Source organism: Lactuca virosa, chromosome 4 (genome assembly GCF_052849685.1).
Source record: "Lactuca virosa cultivar CGN04683 chromosome 4, Lactuca_virosa_CGN04683_v6, whole genome shotgun sequence".
NCBI classification, from domain to species: domain Eukaryota; kingdom Viridiplantae; phylum Streptophyta; class Magnoliopsida; order Asterales; family Asteraceae; genus Lactuca; species Lactuca virosa.
This window is the reverse complement of record NC_136429.1, coordinates 424,234,758-424,250,015: the sequence shown is the minus strand read 5'-3', so window position 1 is coordinate 424,250,015 and position 15,258 is coordinate 424,234,758. Positions and strand designations below refer to the sequence as shown.

The window sequence follows — 15,258 nt, the reverse complement described above, 5'->3', positions numbered from 1 at the left end:
TACTGTGGGAAGCCGTAGTACTCACCAGTCAGTTAGAGGTTGTGGTAATGCGGGAAGCCGTAGTACTCACCAGTCAGTGAGAGGTTGATGTGGTGCTAAGGGAAGACGTAGTACACACTAGCTAGCGAGAAGTTGTTATGATAAAGTACTCTTTGATCAGAGCATCGCACAGAAGAGTTTTAGGCATGAGGTGTCCCTAATTTATGAGTTTTTGGGAACCTGGTGATCGGGCCAGGGGCGAGATCGGGGTCTCCTCAATGTTAGGGGATCATTATGTTCTGAGCAAGGTGTGGTCATTGCAATCCGAAAGAATGGGATAAGTGAGGTACGCATGAGTTGCGGGAAATGAGTTCTGAGTTGAGTGCTTCGTTGGGACGAGTGGTTCCAACTCTGGGTCGGACCAAACTCCCGAGTTTGAGTTTGGCTCTGGTGGTGCGTTGGATAGGTGAGATGAGATTCTGGATTCTGAGGTGGATCCATGTTGAGGAGTATTGTTTGTCATCTGATGTCTTAGACCTGTGTGGGTCAGTACTCGGGTACGGGAGGTACCACAAGTTGCGTGGAACGATGAGTAACAGATGACCGAGGTCGGGGTTGAGTCGATCTTCAGTTGGGAAGGTAGCATTCGCTTAGGGTTAAGCGAACTTCGTTACTTGCGTGTCACATTGGGCCGATGTGGTTATAGTAAGAAGGAAACCATGGAGACGGTTGGGATAATGCAACGGATGACCCTGGAGGTTCAACTGTTGGGTCGAGATCAGACCTGGTACTCAGTGTTAAAAAGGGGTACGAGGGATGTAGCTGAGGCTTATGATTTTAGATGTCTGAGGACTTCCGTGCGAGCATGATTCTCTTATGTCAGAGAACAGGATGTTGAAAGTTTATTGTTTAGATGGATTCTGATAGTAGTTCAGTGGATGAGCCCTGGTGGGATGTAAACCCTTTCGTTCCTTGGGGCGTGATTCAGACTGTTTTGGTACGTTGATATGAGTGATCGGTAGCCGATTGTCGGATTTTGTCTTGTGAGAACTAGAGGAGCAGTGAGTTATGAGGGTTTGATGTTGTAAAGCGAATATCATGGTGATAGCGTGAGTGAGCGGTCTGGCGGCAGACCAGGCCACTAGAGTTTCCCCGATTCTGGGAAGGTGAGAAAGGGGTACTTTAGCGTCACAGGGACCGATTTTGTTCCAAATTTGGAGTTCCTGGTCGGATCCAGGTATTCATGGAAAAGTATATCGTTTTGGTGTGAGAACCTCTCAGTGGTGCTTTTCAAGTGTTTGGTTTCTATCTATGTGGTTGAGGAGCAATTTCGAGGGCGAAATCTATTTCAAGTGGGGGAGAATTGTAACATCTGGATTTCCAGGCATGACAATTTGAGTATTTCTTTTTGAGTTATGAGGAGGGACTCGACGAGTTGAGGCGTAGACTCGTCGAGTAGGATCGCGTGTGCTGACTGGATTAATGAACGGACTCGACGAGTCGGAAAGGATGGACTCGACGAGTCCGCGCTGTGGATTGAAACCCTAATTCTAGGGGTCTGTGCCCTATTTAAAGGCCTTTATGGCCTCCATTTGCGGCCACTTCACCCCTGAGAAACCCTAGAGAGCAGAGAGATCGTTTGTGGTGCAAGAGGAAGGCTAATTCACCATTTCTTGTGTGTTTTAGCAAGAAGGAAGGAGGTAGAACAAGCTAAGCGGGTTGAGGAGCTTGGATCCACTTCTATTTTATCAGAGGAAGCTGTTGGAGGTAACAATTTGTGCCATTCTTGTGTTTATAATGATTCTAGTGAAATCTAGGGTTTTCTTTATGCCTCTTTTAGTTGAATCTGGAGTATGTGAGGTCCCAAGACGAGATGGTTCATAGATCTGGACCTTAAGAGGTCCAGAGAGTCCTTACCACTCTGCTTTATGCCATACCTTTTGAGTTATGAGCCTAGGAGGCCATTTTAGTGGTTATTTCACCAAAAGAAGCTTTGGGTGTGTTGCATGTGTACCAAGATTCGACCTTTACGTGATTATCATGCTTGGGAAGGTCAGATCTATAGACTAGAGAAACAGATCTGACCTTAGAAGGTCATTTGAGTATGAACATGGAAGCAACTCGCCGAGTTCATAAGTGGACTCGACGAGTCGAGTCGGGGTTGCCCCGCGATTCGTGACAGGAGGAACCCGTCGAGTGGAAGGATGACTCGATGACCCAAGAGAGGCCAGAAGGATTCAGAGGACCCGCATGGACTCGCCGAGTCGCCCGTGTGCACTCGATGAGTCGCGTCAAAGTTTGACCGTTGACTTTCGTTGACCTTAGGGTTCTGGTCAAGACTGATTCAAGAGAGTTCAGGGAGGGGTAGAATGGCCTTCTACCCAATCTTTAGATATGAGACTATGAGAGAGTATTGATCGGGGATGTTATTTGAATGATAGGAGGAGGCTAGGTCGGGACGATGAGCACGAGAGTTATCCGACTTCATTGAGGTGAGTCTTCTCACTATACTGTACCTGGAAGGGTACCTATGTGTGACCGGAAGGTCTTGTATGCTATGAGATGTATGTGCTATATGCGGTTATGTGATATGTATATGCTATGTATGTTATGTATGGTAAGGACCGGAAGGTCAAGATGATATGGACCGGAAGGTCAAGATGACATGGACCGGAAGGTCAGGAGGTTACGGACCGGAAGGTCGATACGGGTAGGACCGGAAGGTCTACCGGGATTCGGGACGGAAGTCCCCTGAGACACTTGGATCGGAAAATCCCACAGAGCTATGGCCTGGAAAAGCGTATGTGTTGTATGTGGTATTTGGGGAACTCACTAAGCATTTATGCTTACAGTTGTTGTGTTATGTGTTTCAGGTACTAGCGAGGATCGCGGGAAGGCGTCGGCATGGTCTGTACACACTGATGAAGATTTATGTACTTGAGATTCTGGGGTTGTTAATTGAGATATTATGTGATACAATGGGTTTTGTTATGAATGAATTATGTTTTAAAAATCAAAAATTGTTTGAAAATTTACGTTGTTACAAACACATCCTGAGATACATAAAGCGTACAACCAACTATGGGTTGGTGTACTGGAAGGGAGGAGACGGAGAGCTGATTGGGTTTAGTGATAGCAGTCATGGAATGGAGTTAGATGATCGAAAGCGAACAACCAGGACTGTGTTCTACCTATCAGGTAACCCAATCACATGGTCATCTCAAAAACAACAAACCTTTGCATTATCTTCTTGTAAGGCAGAGTTTATGGCAGCAACATTGGCGGCGTGCCAAGCACCATGGCTATTGGCTAAGAAGTTTGTTGAGAGACTTGACTGGATGGAATATTGGAGTTGTCAAGTTATATGTGGACATTAAGTTAGCTATCGATCTCATGCAAAACCCGGTTTTCCGCAGAAGAAGCAAACATATTGATACAAAGTTTCACTTTATACGTGGGTGTATTGAAAAGAAGCAAGTTGAAGTAAACCACATCAGTGGTGAAGAACAAAGAGCTGATCCCTTAACCAAAGCACTACCTCGAATCAAGTTCATTGAGATGAGGAAACTCTTGAGAGATGAAATGATTGAATACACAATTCAGAATTAAGGGGGGAGAATGTAGGAATCTAATTTTGATTTGGTCAATAGTCTGACCTGGTTTGTAGGTGAATAACATGGCTTAGTGGCCAAATAGATAGGAGAACATGACTAGCTTGTTTGTAGCTTTATTTCCTTATTTCTTTTAGCTTTAAATAGTTGTAGCTGTAAACGTTTTATTAGAGTGAAATAACAGAAAACATTCTTCATCTCTATAGCCTAACTGTTTTTCATGGCATGTTATTGATCTGATCTGCAAAAGTTGTTCCAAGAGCGTGCTCATAGTATCTAGACGAAGCCTACGCAAGAACAAGTTCATTGATTTAGTTGGTATGATTCTTCTACTTTGTTTATTCTTCTAATCAATCACTCATTCTCTTGCAACCCAATCGAATCATGAACTTTATAATCATGGTCTTCCTCTCATGCATGTCCATATTCCTTTGATTAATTTGAAGTTTTTTCATGATCTATTTTTAAATAGTTAGTCCTCACTTCGATTTGATTCAATTTAGTATTCAATTGTGTGAAGTACTTTAATCCATATTAATATTTTCAGTGCGAATTTTGTTTTTATATGACCTAATAGTACTTATCTTATTAGGATAATATCATCTACATCTAATAGTCGGATATGGAGTTGTTCCAGTGATTGTACCTTGAGTGACCGGGGTCAACATGTTACTAGAGAGCTTTGAGCCAATCCATGGAGTTCTTCTATGTGAATGCAAACACATCGATACATCACTTTAAGAATCAGAAACAACAATTCTATCACCCGAAGAATTGGATGAAATCAGAATGCTCCATTCAAGCGACACTACAATAGACAAAGAAAAGGACATTCACAACAAGAAATAAGCCCATTAGCGAAGATGTGGCCTTTTAGCGACTACATCAAGACAAACGCGCCTTTTGTCGCCACTAAAGGTTCCTGTCGTCGCTGAAGGCGACGTCGCTAATGACCTTCCACCAATGATCCTGTCGTGCCACATGAAACTTGATCCTGACCGTACGCCTTAATTGATCCATCGGTTAGGGTTTAATCTCAAAGGAGGTAATAGAGGCGACACAAATTGCGATGACATGTCGCCGTTATTGATGGTGATCCGCGTGAATGAAATCTTGACCGTATGATTATTTTTGGATCGGACGGTTAATAATCATGGAAGAAAGGTGCGTGATTTTCCCTCCAACATGTTACCGTTATTGCCCTGGTGTCACCGCTAAAGGTAAGCACCTTTTGATCCTCCTTTGTCCCAAACGATCTAAACATGAGACAACGACATTGGGTGGAACTACTAAACGGCTATGAATGTGAAATTCGTTATCATCCCGGTAAAGCCAATGTAGTAGCTGATGCCCAAAGCAGAAAAGAATACTCGGGACGTCGAGTAATGTCGTTGACCATGACAGTCCATTGACACCTGTCCACACAGATCAGAGAGGCTCATCTTGAGGCCTTGAAACCCGAAAATTTGGCAGGTGAAACTTTAAGAGGAATAGACAAAAACTTAAACATCAAAAGTGATGGAGCTCGATACCTCATGAACCGGATCTGGACACCAAAGTTCGGTGGTTACAGAGAGGTTGTCATGAACGAAGCACATAAGACGCGATACTCCATTCACCCAGTTTCAGACAAGATGTATCTGGACCTTAAGAAGGTTTATTGGTGGCCAAACATGAAGGCTGAGATTGCTACCTTTATGGGCAAGTGTCTTACTTGTGCCAAAGTCAAGGTAGAGTACCAAAAGCCTTCAGGTCTACTACAACAACCGGAAATCCCCGAATGGAAGTGGGAGCGGATTACGATGGATTTCATAACTAAGTTACCCAAGACAACGGGTGGTCATGATACCATTTGGGTAATCGTCGATAGATTAACCAAATCCGCACAATTCTTACTAATAAAGGAAACTGACAAGATGGAAAATCTAAATACAATATACATTAGAGAGATAGTTAGACTGCACGGTGTACCAATATCTATTATCTCTGACCGAGATAGTAGATTCACATCACGTTTCTAGAAGTCACTACAGAAATCTCTGGGAACTAGGCTGGACATGACTACAGCCTACGATCCACAAACTGACGGACAAAGTGAAAGAACGATTCAAACGTTAGAAGACATGCTGAGAGCATGTGTGATTGACTTTGGTAAAGCATGGGATACCCATTTACCACTAGTTGAGTTCTCGTACAATAACAGTTACCATACTAGCATTAAGATTGCTCCATTTGAATCTCTCTACGGTCGCAAGTGCAGATCACCTCTGTGCTAGGCTGAAGTGGGTGACATGCAACTGGCTAGAGGTGAAATTCCTGACAACACTCACACTGGTCCGGAGATCATTTGAGAAACTACTGAGAAGATAGTATAAATTCGAGAACGACTTAAAGCCTCTAGAGACAGACAGAAAAACTACGCAAAAAAAAGGAGAAAACCCTTGGAGTTCCAGGTTGGAGACGACGTTATGTTGAAGGTTTCACCCTGGAAGGGCATGATACGCTTTGGAAAGCGTGGCAAACTGAATCCAAGGTACATTGGACCGTTCGAGATTCTTGCTGGAATCGGTCCAGTAGCTTACAAACTCAAATAACCTCAAGAACTCAGTAACATACATCTTATCTTTCACGTGTCTAACCTAAAGAAGTGCTTATCCGATGAGACTCTTGTTATCCCACTCGATGGAATCGAGATTAACAAGAACCTCAACTTCGTGGAAGAACCAGTAGATATCCTAGACAGGGAAGTAAAGAGAACCAAACAAAGCCGTATCCCGATAGTGAAGGTTCGCTGGAATGCAAAGCGAGGACCTGAATTCACTTAGGAGCGGGAGGATCAAATGAAACAAAAGTATCTACATCTTTTTCCCTAGTCCTAGTGTATCTCTATAGTCTTAATTTCGGGACGAAGTTCCCTTTAACGGGGGGATAATGTAACAACCCGTTATTTCAAGTCTATGTAAATCAAACGTGTTCAAATAAAAGCCTAAGCTACAATCGTATGCAAGTAAATCCATATCACAGCATTAATACCATAGGAACTTGAATACCTTAAGGACATGTTTATATAAATTATTTTATATACACAATTTGTAAATCATACCTATTTATAAGTTATGAATACTTATATTGAAACTTTATAATTATAACTCAATATACAAGTCAAGATAAGTCAAGGGAGTTAAGTTTAAATAACAAAATACCCCACCACAATGGAGTTTACGACCCTAGACTTCTAGAACATGGAGTTTACGGCCTAAGTATGAAGTATCAAAGGTGTTCACGGCCTAAAGGATATTTTAGTTCACGGCCTTAAAGCTTAAAGATCATAAGAGTTCACGGCCTTAAAGCTTAAAGATCCAAGGATATTTTAGTTCACGGCCTTAAAGCTTAAAGATCATAAGAGTTCACGGCCTAAAGGGATAAAGATCAAGGTGTTCACGGTTGGAATTAAAAGAACAAATGGTGTTCACGACCAAGAGGTGACCGTGAACACAAACCAAAGCTCTTATTTGGGTGTAAACACTCCTAAATATCTTCACTTCTTATCCCATTTAGCTTCCCAATGAGATTAGATCCGTAAACCTCACATTCACCGCCTCATGAGTTCCTTCATATTTAAGTTACTTCCATATTTAAAGTGCAAATGAATTCATTTACACATTCAACAAACGTAAACACCTTCATTCTCTCTCATTTGCAAACCTTATTCCTTTCATATGCTCTCAAGTATCAAGCATATATCCAGTTAAACTTCAAACTTCAACACACCTTCAAGAACACATTTGTATCTGCATCCAAATACTTCCAACAAATTCGTAAGTTGCTATGAATTAGTTTAGTCTCTTAAAGATATTTAACCTATATATATACAACTAATCCATACATAATATTACTTGTATAATATTATTAGGATTCGTTTGTTAACACGTGTTCTAACCCGAGAATCGTCACTACCACCTCGTTATCACCCAAGAACACACATACAAGGTGAGTTCATACCCCTGCGTTTTTACTATTTTTCAGTGTTTTAGGGGGGTTACAAGTCTAACACAAGAATATTATGTTTACAAATAAATGATTTGTAAATATTTTTAAAATGACTTTAAATGTTTTATAAAGGGATACATACAGTAAAGTCCCAATATTTTCATCGATTTGACAAGAAAGTCCTAAACTTTATTTTTTTGACAGTAAAGTCCAAATTACCGGCAGTTTTTGACACTTTTACCCTTTTTTCCCGGTTAGCCGGTAATTAGGACTTTTTTGTCAAAAAAAAATAAAGTTTAGGACTTTCTTGTCAAATCGTCAATTAGACTTTACTGTAAAAAAAATAAAGTTTAGGACTTTCTTTTCAAGAAAGTCCTAAACTTTATTTTTTTGACAAAAAAGTCCTAACTACCGGCTAACCGGGAAAAAAGGGTAAAAGTGTCAAAAAAATGCCGGTAATTTGGACTTTACTGTCAAAAAAAATAAAATTTACGTCTTTCTTGTCAAATCGATGAAAATATTGGGACTTTAGTGTATATATCCCTTTTATAAACTCTTTTTAACTTATATTTATCCAAAATCATATATATATATATATATATATATATATATATATATATATATATATATATATATATATATATATAAGATCTAAAGGGTTAGGACTAATAATTCACTTTATTTCCCTTTTCCTTGTTTGGATGTGGACTCAGCGTAGAATTATTTTTCCGAATGTCGTTTCATTTTTAATTCTATTATATATATATATATATATATATATATATATATATATATATATATATATATATATATATATATATATATATATATATATATATATATATATATATATATATAAATAAGTTATTTCAATCAGATTCATATTCCCTTTGTAACATGTCGAGCAAAGGGGATACTTTCATGAATATTACATATCAAGCAGAACACACATATAAATTATAATAGGTATAATTTATGGAACTCTCAAACTATTTTCACGAACCAGTTATACAAAGTTTAACAGATTTCTCTTGTACAAATACTTTACATTCAAGAATACTAGAGAAAGATCATACTATCAGTTCATCATTTGTTTCAAAGTGACTTTTCATCATTTTGTTATATACGTAATCGTCAATATGCTTTTTGTGAGACAATGTTCAGTTGCTTATTCATTTAGGCAATATAGTTAAAGTCCTGATATTATAAACACAATATTCCGACAGAGAGCGAGACAAATATGTATATATCTATACGGGATTGATAATCCCGCACTCAGACCGTTAGCTACAGTTGGGTTGGTATGCCTATGAGTGACAAATGCTGTTAACAATTCTGACGCCTACAAAGCGTCGTATCAGGCCAGCTACTCATAGTATGGTTATAATAACTCACCAAAAAGATATGATCAAATACGATTAGTGTAGAATTAAACCAAAGAGTACGAATACAAAGTACTGGTTTTACAATAATACGATTTACAGTATTACATTACAGTTTACAGCTGGTGGAGCCGGACATACTCACTTTTACAGGGTTTTCAAAGAGTACAATTACAGAACTTGGAAAACATAAACAATACAGAAAACATTCTTTTTATAGTTTTATAGTTTTATTGAATTAAAACTATGATACATTATTTTATAGTACAACAACCCTTTTACAGTACGGTTTTATGGTATTAAAACTACTTTTCAGTTATATAAGAATATATTGGATTTTCTGGAACAATAAACATGATTACTATTTCAAGAAACAAACAGAAAATTTCTAAACATAAATACTTATGCACTCACCAACTTAAATGTTGATACTCTCTTTTTCAAAACACTTGTATTCTCAGAGAACCAGTAAACAGGTATATCCCCGTGATTTTTGAGAAGACGGAGCAGTATAGAGTCATGTCTTCTATCTTTTTTTATATAACTTTTGATGTCATATATACAATGACTTAAACACTATGTAAAACATATACATTATTAATGCAATGGTTGTTGTACTTTGATTACTATGATACATGTGTTGTGATACTTAGCATGAAGTCATCCACCCCCGGACGTTTCTGCCGCTACCGTTTGGGGGTGTGACATCTAGACACACAACTAAAGATATGATTTGGCACAATATCGGACGATCCAAAGATGGTACAATGATTCATCCTCTTAATGGTACTTCATGGAAAAACTTCGATATGAAGTATCCTTTCTTCCCCAAGGAACCCCGAAACGTACGCTTAGGGCTTGTTGTTGATGGTTTTAATCCGTTTGGTGACATGTGTAATTCTCATAGCATGTGGCCCATCATACTCACCACTTACAATCTTCCACCATGGCTATGGATGAAAAAGTCCTCCGTCATGTTGACCTTGTTGATTGTTGACCCCAAAGCACCCGGGAAGGACTTAGATGTGTTCCTTAGGCCGTTGGTGGATGATTTAAGGCAGTTGTGGAGTTTTAGTGTACGTACAAAAGACGCAACAATATGTACATTCTTCAATATGAAAGTGATGTTTTTATGGAAAAAACGACTTTCCAGCTGGTAGTAGTTTATCCGGTTGGAGCGAACAAGGGTACAAAGCTTGTACGACTTGCAATGAAAACACTCCCTCATACCGAGTACCAAATAAATTTGTATATGTTGGTCATCATCGATTCTTAGATGCTGACCATCCATAAAGAAAAAGTTTGGAAAATAATGGCCAACACGAGACCAGAGACCTTCCAAGACAGTTTATTGAGGAAGAAATACAAGTGAAACACGTTCGTATTAAGAGAGATCATGAGGATTTCGAGTTGAATTGGTCTAAAAAGAGCATATTATTTGAAATTGAGTATTGGTCTTCTCTGGAGTTGAAGCATAACTTCGATCTTAATCATACTAAAAAATGTGTGTGAGAGCCTTTTGGGTACTTCTCTGATGAATGATAAGCCTAAAGACACATCAAATGCTTGGGCAGACTTGACAAAACCGAACATTTGAAAAAGTAAATGATTGAAAAAGAGTAATAAAAAAGTTCCTTAAACCCCATCAAATGCTCTTGCATTTTTTGACATTATGGCTCATTTAGTTTTGCATTGACCCGATGAAGATATTTGAGGAAGCCCAATATGTATGAGACGGATGTATCCCTTCAAAAGGTATATGAAAAAACTAAAAAACTATGTCAGAAACAAGGGGAGGCCAGAAGGTTCTATAACTTAGGGTTATGTCATTGAAGAGGCATTATCATTTTGTTCGATGTACCTTGAAGATGTCGAGACTCGATTCAATTGCCTCGAAAGAATCGAGGATATTGCCATAGAAGAAACAAATTTATGGGTGTTTCAGTCTATGTGTCAACCGGATAGCACAAAGAAAATAAAAAATCTCATTCTAAATGAGAGAACACATCTACAATGGTTTGTTCTTGATAATTGTGACGAAGTCAGAAAGTATATTGGGTAAGTGTTCTTATCTTTTTATTCATTGTTTGTTTTTTATTTCTCATTTTTTACTAAATCTATATATTTTTTTCATCAATGTAGTGAATTCAAATCATTACATCCTGAAAGTGATGAAAGAACCGAATTCCCTAAATGGTTCCTTCACAAGGTCTATGATATGCAAAAACAAAATCTCCAGAGTTGAAGGAGTTATCGGCCCTTTCAATTGGTGTGCATGCGAATGCCTTTACTTACACCGCTTGCATAGTGAATGGTGTTAGGTTTATGGTACTTATGCGTGACGCCCAACGATTAACACAAAACTCGGGGGTTCTAATTGAGGGAGAGAATAAGCATAATTATTATGCTAAGCTAGAAGAGATTATCGAGCTGCATTATCCTCATAATTATTCCACTATACTTTTTTGTTGCAAGTGGTTCGATACTGCAAGAGTTAAATCTGATAATAATTTCACCAATATCGACCAACAACGTGAATTGAGCAGCGAAGATCAACTCATATTTGCTAGGCAAGCCAAGCAAGTATTTTGCATCTGAGAACCTTCTCGAAGTGACGAAAATGACAACCAACGGTTGGTTGTTGAAAATGTTAATCATAGAAGAATTTGGGGTCTACCGATGAACGATGTCGACCATGATCCCATTGAAAATGTCGACAATGATTCAACCGATGTCGTTCTTAGTAACGATTCTTCTAATTTCACTCTTTCAATCGACTTTAGCAAGTACTTTCACAATTCCAAATCGTTTGAAGATGATATTGAAGTTGGTCCGCCAACTGGTATCATCAACAATGTGTCTGACTGCGAGACTGATTATGATGAGGAGGATTCCAATTATGATAGTGATGTGTGAGCAGAAATTGAAGTGTCTGAGGGCGAGAATGATTAAAAAAATTTACATTTGACTAGTAAAATAAGGTTTGTATTTGTTGTAATCATATCATATTGTATGTATATATATTCATCTTGTGTTATAATTTTTTAGGATGTCATTTTTTTTGTATTGCATTGCTCCATCTCATGGTTGCTGTGACGAGCCATGGAGGTGACAATGGTGACGAGCCACAACATCCGTTCCATGGAGGTTTTGGTGATCACCAGATCAATGGTAATTAAGATTTATTCTAATTCATTGTATTTCATATTGTATGTATATAAAAAATTATCTTGACTAATATTTTTTTATGCAGTGTTGGCTCTAAAACGAAGAGGCATGTCAGTAAATAAAAAATATAAAAGTTATTTGCAGCTAACAGCAAACGGCCTCTGAAGATAACATTTGACATAAGTACTCACATGGCGATTGGGAAAGTATACGAATGTTTCAATCGTGAGGTTGGGAGCTATATGTGGCGCGACATCGCTTTCGATAAGGACACATGGAAAGAAGTTTCTGAAACCGAAAGGTTTGGCATGTTCCAGTATATTTCAGTAAATTATTTATAAAGTTATATTTAATATGTTTAATTTTGATTTATTTTTAACTTCTCTATTTTTTTGTAGACATGGTTTGATTTTGGAGCGATTTCAAATGATCCCATGGCTTCATTTTATTGGGCGTCACTGAACAATCAGATATGTGCACGGTATAGAGGCCGCAAACATATTGCAGAAACTCGTTTTTACTGATTTTGAATGGGATGTGGAGGCAACAAGGGCTTGAGCCCCTGATGATATGGATCCGCAGCGTTGGAGTGATGCTATTGACCACTTCTTAACAGAGAAGCATAAAAAACGATCCGCTGAAAACAAAGAATGTCGGAAGAAGCAAGTAGTTAAGAATCGTGGAGGGACGTACAGCTACGATAGTGCTTGTTTTAATAATGTAAGTTATAATAATGTTAGGCAGTTATAACATATGTTTTAATGTTTATTCAAGTATAACATATTTTGTAATGTTAAACAGAATTTGAATAGACTTTAAGCATTTCTCCGTGGGCATGTCAATAAATAAGGGAAATTTGTTGATCCATTAGTTGAAGACCAATATGTAAGTTTTTATTACTGCAAAATGAAGTAGATTGTTTTTTGTGTTAGTTTTAAAGTATATTGACAATCTTCGTGAAATACATAATGCTTTAGTTATTGAGGTTGCTTTACAAACTCAGAACATAGCCGACTATAGTGGTTATCCAAACTCCATTGATTGGATCGCAATATTTGAGAAGGTTTTAGGTGCTCGAAGGGGGCATGTGAGTGACATTGGGCCTAAACCTCCTTCTGCAACGAGTACAAGTGCTCTATCCCAATGACAATGCACTTATTAAATTCTTAAAGAATTTGGTAGCTTTGTTAGATTGTTAAGAACTTGATGCATTTATAGTAATTTTCGGTAGTTTGATAGTTTGTTAAATTGTTAAAGACTGAATTGATTTGGTGGATTAATAGTTTGTTAAATTGTTAACAACCTAATTCATTTGGTGGTTTGATAGTTTGTTAAATTGTTAATCACTTAATGTGGTTGTGACTTAATTATAGGATGTAGATGCTGATGCTTTTCTTCAAAACCCGACGTTTATGACGACAATTGAAGATATTATCCGCTTGTTTAAGAAGTAAGTCAACAACAAGGAAAACAACGATAGGGAAGACGAAGACACATAATATTTCTTGTTTTATGTTATGGATGATGTTATTTTGGATTTATTAGATAGTTTATGGATGATATATTTGATGTTTATTTTGGATTTATTAGATAATTTATGTAATGTGGTATATTTGATGTTTTATGTAATGTGGTATGTATTGATTTATATTTTTATCAAATCTGGATTTTATAATATATAAACTAATATCATAAATAAATTGTTTAAAAAAACATTAGCAGCGACACCTTTAAAGACGACATTGACCAATTGCGACGACTCCTGCCTCCGGAACCCTTCCCGGAAAACCTCTGACCGGTAGCCGTAATATCAATAGAGAGGAAACCAATAGCGACGACGCATATTAGAGACGACGTCAATTGCAACAGGAGGTATCAATTGGGACGTTTTTTTGTCGTCGCTAAAGGTTATGTTTTTTGTTGTGATTATCGAACTATCTATTGCAAAACTCTGCTTAGAACGAAACATTCCTTACTTGTGAATATGCAGAGGATCACAAATTCTAAATGTAGCATGTGGAGGTACGCTTTACGAAGACATTGAGAAGGAAATAACTAAAAACTCTCCACAAGTGAAGAAAGTGAGCCATATCGATTATGAAAACTACGATGGACATAGACATGTAGTCAATATTGTGAAGAATACCCATTTGCATCAATGGTTTCACGATTCTCTTGCAGATGATCCCATGGCTTTTGCACTAGATGGATTGATTGAAGGGTTTTATGATCCTGACTCTTATAATCCTGAAGAGGGTAAGTTTATAATGGGATTACAGTTTCATCCTCTGCGAATGAGGAGATTAGCTTAAAATTCTTCAAACGAATTCGATTATCCTGGATGCCCTGCTGCTTATAAGGTGAATAGAATCATCTCTTTCTATGAACTTTTTTTTCAATCTTCTCCATTGTAGACTGAATTTTCCTTTGTTGGAAGGAATTTGTGAAGCTTAACAACATGTTGAAAGTAGAGAATTCTTTAAAGCTTGATAAAGATTTGGAGCAAAGAAGAAAGCTTATTGTTCATAGCTTCTCTCTTCCAAGAAACATATACACAACAGGTAGCAATTTTCATCCATCTAAAGAGTTTGATCTCAAACCAGGAGCAGAATTTCTTAAGGTTTATATGAACTAAACCACCATCACAAAAACACATATACTTCTATTCAATTAATCATGGAGTTTTTTAATTGATTTTAGTCTAACACAACGTTAATTAGTTTGCAACAATAGAGGTTGAAACAAACGGGATCAACATTAAGAAATTCATGTTCATACATGGAGAGAATGAAGCTAAATGAAGAAACAGAGAAGTTGGCGAGGGTTATGATGGTGAAAATGACAGTTGAACAGTTATCAGATTTAGCTTTATTCTATCACATGATGAAAAAGATAAGCTCAGAAGTGTTTGACAAAAAGCCTTAAGATTCTATGAGAATCTTGATCATTCCTAATTCAAACACTTTTTGATCTTATTATTTTTCAAGAATCTAAAAAAAGCTTCTGATTTACATGTCGGTCTTGTGAAGTATCTCATTAAATTTTATAGACTTATACTATTAATATATATTATACTTGATTGCTTAAAACCAAGGTTGTCAAGAGATTGAGATTTTATATATATAGGA

General features: G+C 37.6%; 1 pseudogene; it reads left to right on the top strand.

Moving 5' to 3' along the window:
- Positions 1–345: 345 nt before the first annotated feature.
- On the top strand, positions 346–15,055 carry LOC145106589 (putative glutamine amidotransferase GAT1_2.1; annotated as a pseudogene).
- The last annotated feature ends 203 nt before the right edge of the window (positions 15,056–15,258 follow it).